Below are 8,605 nucleotides of genomic sequence, written 5' to 3' on the forward strand. Positions count from 1 at the left end.
AGATAGGTTTTCTTATGCTATATTAAAGACTATCAAAAAGTAGAATGCCACACAGGAAGGTCATTCACCTCGATTCATAACAGTTCAGGTGTGATACTCTGCTTTCTGTTTGGTTTGGGAATTACTTTCTTAATTAATCAAAAGGAAGTTAGGGTTTAGGAACACATAAGAGAAGAGTCCGCGCAAAGATAATTCCAACAATACTGGTTCTGAATGAAAGATAGAATGGGTTTGAAATAGGGAGAAGACTATCAGTGATGTCATCAATGACATTTGTGATGTCATCTTTGATGTCCTGGGTGTTAGCCTTATCAGTGCATGGTGGTGGGGCGAGTTATAGTTGTTTAGCTTACCCCATAACTGGCGAATTTCTGTTTTTTTTTAAATGTTACTTGAAACCATAACGTCCCTTTAAGTTTTTTCTTTGAATTTCATTGTTTTTTATTAGTCCAACATAACCATAACGTCCCTTTAACAAAGTTTTTTCAGTAAATATATATATATATATATATATATATATGTGTATTACATGGACGCAGTAGCGTCCATGCAGTTATGGTTAAGTTGGTGTTTCCATAGGAAGAGCATTGTTTGGGCGGCTTATAACTTCGCTCCCTCTGGACGAATCCTCACCAAACTTTGCAAAAAAAGTATATGGCCCACTCTGAATTGTTTCGCAAAATTTGGAGAGGTTTGGTCCAGGGGGAGCAAAGTTATGGGGGGGTCCCAAAACTTTTGTTTTTTCCCATAGACATTATGGGAAAAAACTTTGCGCACACCTACTGCTCAAACCGCTGGACGGATTTACACCAAATTTGCAGCAGGAGCGGGGGCTTGGTCCCAAAAGCGTGCTTTTGCAAATTTGGTGTAAATCCGTCCAGTAGTTTTTTTAAAATGACCAAAATGTAAGGCAAAAAAATTTGTGATATATCCGTTCGCTTCGCGGACGGACTTCCCGGTTCGCTCCGCGGACAGTGCCCTGATTGGCCGAGCGGCTTGTGCGATGTCCGCGGACATGCGACGTGTTCGCTGATTGGACGGCGTGGTGCGGAAGCGCGGCGGATTTTCTGTGGCGCCCGCCATCTTGTATTCGCGGACGACCGCACACAGCGCGGTGAAACTTGGATTAAAAATTGTATTTAGTGGAGTGTGTTGGTGTGTAAGAGTGTTTGGGGAGGGTGGGGGAGTATGAGATAGGTTCAAAGTTCTGTTTTTTTATGTGCTAGACAATTTTGTTGTGTTCGATTTTTCTGCGGACAACACGGCTGTTCTGAAATGTTCGTAAATAAACAGAATGGATTTGGTGAAAGTGTTCTAAGAAGACTCGTGGGATCCTGGAATGTTTGCAGGGGTTGTCCTGAAGATGTTGTCTGTTTGTTCGTTGTCAAGCTGAAAGTGTTCTAAGAACACTCGCGGTGTCCTGAAATGTTCGAAAATAAACAAACTGGGGGTGTTCTGAGGAAGTTCTCCGTATTGTGTGCCTGCTTAGCTGTATCCAATGAGGGAATGGCACAGAGAATGAAGTGGAAATGGTAGAAGGGCTGTCTAAGAGTTATGCGGTCTGCGGACAGGGCGTGCTACATCTGGGGTTTTCCAGCAAATCTAGCATGGAAAGAAGACTGTAGGGATCAGCCAATCAGATGTTGAGGTTGTGGATTTGTGTTCAAAGAGACTGTGTGTAGTGAAGATGGTAGAAGTGGAGAAAGTCAGGGTGTTGGTGCTCGGAGATATGTGTGTGCATGGTTTACAACAGTATGCTCAATGCAGGCATGTTGCAAAGAATTTTGATGTTAAAGGAGTGGAGGTGGTGTGGAGCACTGTGCCTGATTGCAATGTACAGGGAATTGTACAAGTTTGTGAAGATATGGGCAGGATCAACAGTCCCCATGTGGTAGTTTTGCACTATGGTGCTTTCCATTTGGGCTATGTCAGTGCCCCTACTCTGTTGGCAGATTTGGAACACTTGGTTCAAGAAGTAATGAACATCCTTCCAAATGCCAAAGTAATTTTTTCTGGATTAGTACCTAGGGCAAAATGGGACAATAGTTCAGTTTTATGTCCTCAGCAAAACAATGCTAGGTGTATAATCAACCGAGGTATGTGTGCCTTCATGCTTAGAGCTGGTATGTTCTTCTCTAATAATGAGAATATTGATTACAGTAATGCTGTTTATTTTAAAGAAGATGGCATTTCCTTATCTTTTATGGGAAATGCCATTCTGTTTTGGAATGTAAGCGTTGCTTTGGAGAAGGTTATGTGAAGATTTTAGGAGTAAAGTAAGAAAAAAAATACAAAATAACAGGTGTCTGTCAAGCATCTGCAAAAAAAATTAAAAAAAACAGCTCTTTTCAGAGCCAACCTCAAAGGGGAAATGGGGCACACTATTTAAATTTACATTCACCACGCTCAGATTTTTGATATGTCCGCGGACATGGCGGTAGTCTGCAGACATCGAAATCACTAGCTAGGGGTTCAGTATGTTCTATGTTACATGTATATAAAGTCATGGATATTATGGTTAAGTTGTGCTACTAAAAACATATGAAATTCAGTAAAAAAACATTGTTAAAGGGACGTTATGGTTAAGTTGCGCTACTAAAAACCTATGAAATTCAGTGAAAAAACTTTGTTAAAGGGATGTTATGGTTCCAAGTAAAACCGAAAACCCCCTGAAATTCGCCAGTTATGGTAAGATAAGCAACCATAACTCGCGCCACCACCGTGCACTGGTAAGCCTAACACCCAGGACATCAAAGATGACATCACAAATGTCATTGATGACATCACTGATGACATCACATGTGCATTTACCTTTCACGAAGAGCCTGTACAAGGGATTCTTAGTGTAATGTTAATAAAAAAAAGTGTGAAAGATGATTGGAATAAATATCAAGTGCTAATCAGTGCATTAAGGTATGCATTGATATAAATAGCATTATATTATTAACTTCAATCCAGTATACTAAGGTACTCATGTAGAAACATAGGCATTGTGTGCAGCATACATGATGGAGGTGCAATATTCATAAGCTTGCCATGTTGAATAGTGAAATGATAACTGTTTTCATATTAGAGTTTTGCGTACAGTGAAACTTGTGATAAGTAGGTAATAAAACCCACTTACTACATAATTGCATTATTATAGACAAATCAAGAATAGACAACACCACATACAAATTTTAATATATACAAGGGAATTGAAGTAAGAAAAAGAAACAGCAATAGTAGCAGAAAGTGTTCATAACCTAACTGATTACCTTTATGCAGAGAAATGATTGCTCTGTTTCAAAGCTGTTACTTACCCTATCTATATATATCACATGATGTGTCTGGACCCTAAGGAAAATAGTGTGAGTACAACATATAAAAATATGAGCATATAAAGGGAAAGTACAGTAATAAAAAAACATCAAAAGAATCATAAAGTGCTAATAAATCTACTGATAATTTTAATGCACATAAAGGATTGCTGTCTTTCAAGGTTGTGTCTTCCCCTATGTATATGTTTCATATGATATGACTGGACCATAAGGGAATTATTCTAAGAACATACTTGAAGGATAAGTCTACGAATATAGTAATTTACAATTTTTAGTTCCTGACTGTTACTGAAGAAAATCATGTGCCCTAGATATGTCAGGAAAGGAAAAAAGGGGGAGTCAGACATGTGATGTCATCAGTGATGTCATCAATGACATTTGTGATGTCATCTTTGATGTCCTGGATGTTAGGCTTAGCAGTGCACGGTGGTGGCGCGAGTTATGGTTGCTTAGCTTACCATAACTGGCGAATTTCAGGGGTTTTTCGGTTTTACTTGGAACCATAACGTCCCTTTAAAAAAGTTTTTTCACTGAATTTCATAGGTTTTTAGTTGTGCAACTTAACCATAACGTCCGTTAACAATGTTTTTTTACTGAATATATATATATATATATATATATCTATATCTCTCACGGGGAGTAATTTACTTGGTGTTATTCTACAAATGAGGAAAATAAAACAATTAAAAAAGAAATTGTTTATGAAACAGAAATGTCATGTTATAACTGTATGTTGTTGTTGTAAATTCTTTTTAAATCTTCCGGGAAAAATGTGTGTAAAAATGACTGACATTTTTTTAAATCTTTTATTAGAGAACTAACCTCCTTAACTTCCAGACTGGAAGTGAGAACGGAGTCCGGTGAAAACCCCAGGGACCAGGAATGGAAAGAAGAAAGGGGGTGCCGTGCCACACCCTCCAAGCCAAAGATGGAAGGGGAGGCTTGAGTGCCCAATCCCAAAAGAATGAAGAAAAGAGGATGCCATACCCCTCAACCCAGAGACGGAAGGGGACACCAGAGTGCCCACTCCGTAATGAAGGAAAATTATGTCTAAGGAAACCCAACTCTGCCCTGCTCTTCCCTAACAAAGAGTCAAGGAAGAACAGGGGGACATGTGGGGTGCATTTAAAGGCCCCAGACAGAAGTCCCTTTCACATGAATGGCATGAATTTAAACACTGCAACAAAAACGGCCTGGCTTTTGCTTTTGTGTTTCACATGAATGGCAGTCATTTAAACACTGCAATAAAAATGGCCTGGCTTTTGCTTTTGTTTTTCACATAAAGTTAAAGAGTCATGTGGAAAGGGGGTTATGTGTCATCATCAATGGACCAGTAGCAGTTTATTTACAAAAGAAGGAGGAATCAAAGATCCCTGTGACATGGAATACAGGATGTTTAAACACTGAAAGCAAAAACGGCCTGCACATGTGTGTGCAAATAAAAGGCTTTAAAAAGCCAAAATGGGAAAAATATCACTGCTCACAGAAAAATATCAGGAAAACAAAACATGATGAGTGGGTTAACAAAAGCAATGTATATTATTTTTCACTGTTTCACCCACACAACTCCAGTGACATTTGAAGAGACACTTCATCTTCAGGAAAAACCTGTTTCTGGCTGAGGAAAAAACTTCACAAAAGAAAAATCCCCCTTCCAGCCCTGGATGTCACATCTTCCATCTAATGCAACCCCCTCAATAGAATTTTGTGCTGAAGGTGTGGGAAGCCCACTATTCCACACACTGGCTGACCCTGAAGGCAGTTAAAGCAAGAACTTCAAGGGAAAGTCATCCTTGGCTGGAGCATGACTAAAAGGTGTTGTAACAATTAGGTACTCACGAATATCCAGAAACAGCAGAGGTGTAGAATTGGCTCTGAAGTAAATAGGTAATTCCCCCAAAGTGTTCAGAGGCCAGAAAACTGGACTCAGTGCACCCCGGGGGCAGCACCCTTGGGAAACCCTCGTGGGGAAGAAAACCCAATTCTGTCTCTTAGAGGATGGTGTCTCCAAAGTAGTTGTGGAAGAATGGTAAGTACTGCAGGCTGAGGAAGTAAAGGTTCCAGGAATCCGCTCGGTGAGGAGAAGTCGAGCAGCGACGTGGATGGAAGCCCGAGTACAGCAGGCTGAGGAAGGAACGGTTCCAGGATTCCAGGAATCCGCTCGCAGAGGAGAAGTCGAGCAGTGACGTGGAAGGAAGCCCGGTCGTGCTCAATGCTGTAGAATAAGAGTAAGGGTATAGGAAAGAAACGAGGTAAGAAATAGCATAGAAAAGAAACTGCACACGAGTGCACAGGGAAGGAAAGCAAGAAGTAATAGGGAAATAAGGAAGATAAGAAAAAGGTAGAATAAGTCGAGGTGGAACTCAGATAGAGTGCGCAGGGTGCAGAATTGAAGAGAAGAGCCGCCATCCTGAGTTCCATTGCTGGTATCTTGAATGAATCATTCTCCATTTCCGCCAAGCATGTCGAGCTGAATTCCTGACAGTATGCCCTCCCCGTGGGGTGATTGGTCCAGGTTTCCAGGGGTGAGATCGATGGAATTTGTTTACCAGTCTTGAGGCATGAACTGATGAAGAATTTTTCCAAGTCCTGTCTGATGGATTGTAGCCTTTCCAGTCGATTAGGTATTGCAATTTACCGTGATAGTATCTGGAGTCGCATATTGCTGCTACTTTGTACTCAGGACCATCTTGAGTATTCACTGGAGGGGGAGTATGATTGAAGCCCCTATTGAACCTGTCCGGTATCTGTGTCTTGAGTTGAGAGACATGAAAAACATTATGAATCCGGTGCCAGGATGAAGGGAGACGGATATTACCTTCCCGATAGCCTCAATAATGGGAAATGGTCCAAAATACTTGGGGCATAGTTTCGATGGTACCAAATGTTTAGGAAGGTATTTAGAGGAGAGCCATACTAAATCCTTTGTTTTGTAGTCTGGTTCCTGTGAGTATTTCTTGTCAGCTTGTTGTTTTACCCGGTCTGTGGTTTCAGAAAGGGTAGGAAGGGCTGTAGCATGTCCTTTCTGGATGTCGGAGACTAATTCATCTACCGCTGGAATTTTGGTGGATCGAGGAGTTACGGTAGGGAAACTGGATGGATGGAATCCATATGTGCATAAAAAAGGTGTCATTTTGATGGTTGTGTGAAAGGAATTATTATATGCAAATTCAGCATATGGTAGAAGAAGGCTCCAGTTGTCTTGAGCAGCTGACACAAAACAACGCAGATACTGTTCTAAGGATTGACTTAATCTCTCTGTTTGTCCATTGGATTGTGGGTGATACCCAGAGGTGAGGTTTCTTTGTATACCTAAGGTTTTGCATAGTATTTTCCAGAAGGAGGAAACATATTGTGAACCTCTGTCAGATATGATGTATTTGGAAGTCCATGGAGACGGAAGATAGTTTGTGAAAAACAGGATGCCATCTGAGCTGCTGAAGGTAATCAGCTCATGGGAATGAAATGTGCTAGTTTGGTCAAAGTATCTATAGTCACCATGATGGTTGTATTGTTTGAAGAAGGTGGTAAATCTACAATAAAATCTGTAGATATGCACTCTCATGGTTGAGTGGGAAGCTTAGGTTGTACCAACCACCCTGTAGGCAGATGTCTAGGAACCTTAGATTGTTGGCAGATGGAGCAAGAGGAAACATAATCCTTGACGTTTTGTGTTACTCCAGGCCACCAAAAGTGTCTATTGATGAGTTCCAGGGTGGTTTTGATTCCTCTATGTCCTGCGACTTTATGATCATGACACATATGTAATACTTTCTTTCTTGGTATTCCTTCAGGTATGTATAGTTGGTTAGCTCGAAAGTAAAGTCCGTCTTCCATTCTCAGTTCATGATCACTGATTTCTTTCTGATTTAGCTCTTGGCATTGTTTTCGTATAGTTTGAAAATAAGAGGATACATAGTGTAGAAAAGTGGCGTGGGACCACATCTTTTCCGGGAGGAATGATAAAGTATTGTGTGAACTTCTGGAAAGAGCATCAGCGATTTGATTATTGGTTCCCGGTATGTAAGTAAGGACGAATTCATAGGATGAAAAGAAATATGCCCACGAGCTTGTCGACTGTTTTGGCACTCCATGTTTTGTAACACTCTCAAGTTCCTATGATCTGTACGAATTTGAACAGGATGCTGAGCCCCTAAAAGGAGGTGTCTCCATTCCTGGCAACTCCTTTTTATAGCTAAGAGTTCTTTTTCAAGTACGGTACAATTGTGTTCGGATTCTGTCAGGGATTTTGACATGTAGGCTACCGGATGTTCGATCCCTTCTTTCGAAACTTACTTGAGTACTCCTCCTATGGCTGAATCCGAAGCATCGGTTTCCAATATAAAGGGTTTTGTCTGATCTGGTAACCGCAGAATCGGTGCTGTAGAGAAGGCTATTTTGAGACCTTCAAAGGCTTTCTGAGCGGTTGAATTCCACTCAAAAGATTTTCCTTTTTGAAGAAGAAGAGTGAAGGGTTTGATGATTCTAGAAAAATTTGGAATAAACTTTCGGTAGAAGTTAGTGAATCCTAAGAACCGCTGTACCTCCTTTACGTTCTGAGGAGGTTTCCATTTGTAGATAGCTTCTACCTTCCTTGGATCCATGGCAGCTCCTTCTGCAGATAGAATGAAACCCAAATAGGGGATACTGGGTAGATGGAAAGAACATTTTTCAATTTTGGCAAACAATCGATTTTGATGAAGTCGTTCTAGAACTTCAGAGACATGGATGATATGTTCTTGTAGATTGTTAGAAAAAATGAAGATGTCATCCAAGTATACGATTAGGGTATGAAGGAGTAAGTCCGCAAATATGTGATCTACAAAACGTTGAAAGACTGAAGGGGCATTTGCTAGCCCAAAAGGCATCACACGATACTCGTAATGTCTGAAAGGCGTGCGGAAAGCTGTTTTCCATTCATCTCCTCTTTTAATTCTGATCAGATGATATGCCCCTCTAAGGTCGAGTTTTGTAAAGATAGTTGCGCCTCGTACAGCTTCCAGAATATCCTGGATGAGGGGCAGTGGGTATCGATCCTTGTATGTAACCTTGTTTAGCCCTCCATAATCAATGCAAGGACAGAGCTCTTTACAATCTTTTTTGGGGATAAAGAAAAGGGAAGCACCTGCAGAACTTTTAGACTCTGTGATGAGACCATGGCGCAAGTTGGTTTGTAGGTACTCCTTTAAGGCAACCTTCTCGGGAATAGAAAGAGTGTACATGCGACCAAAGGGTACTTGCGCATCTGGTAGTAATTCAATAGAACAATCGTCCTTTCTGTGGGG

The sequence above is a fragment of the Ambystoma mexicanum genome, chromosome 9, assembly GCF_040938575.1.
Source record: "Ambystoma mexicanum isolate Mex_15411 chromosome 9, UKY_AmexF1_1, whole genome shotgun sequence".
Classification (NCBI taxonomy): Eukaryota; Metazoa; Chordata; class Amphibia; order Caudata; family Ambystomatidae; genus Ambystoma; species Ambystoma mexicanum.